Here is a 232-nt window from a genome sequence, read left to right as displayed (position 1 = left end):
GGTGGGGCCGCCGCGCAGGCTGGGGACTCCCCGCGGGGGGGAAGCCCGTTCGCTCCCATCTGGGGATTTTCGGGGGAGCTGTCGTCTCCTGGCGAAGAACTTCTGCTTCCTTCTTCAGAATCTCCCTTTTTATTTGGAACTTGCTCCTCATGTCCCGCCCGGAGCCTGGGGCTTGCTTGGGATGTGCCCGTGGGCTGTTGTCCTCAGCCGCCCCCTCCTGTGTCCCCTGTCC

Source organism: Pterocles gutturalis, unplaced genomic scaffold (assembly GCF_000699245.1).
Source record: "Pterocles gutturalis isolate BGI_N339 unplaced genomic scaffold, ASM69924v1 scaffold4428, whole genome shotgun sequence".
Classification (NCBI taxonomy): Eukaryota; Metazoa; Chordata; class Aves; order Pterocliformes; family Pteroclidae; genus Pterocles; species Pterocles gutturalis.
The sequence above is the reverse complement of the archived record's forward strand: the minus strand, read 5'-3'. Positions refer to the sequence as shown.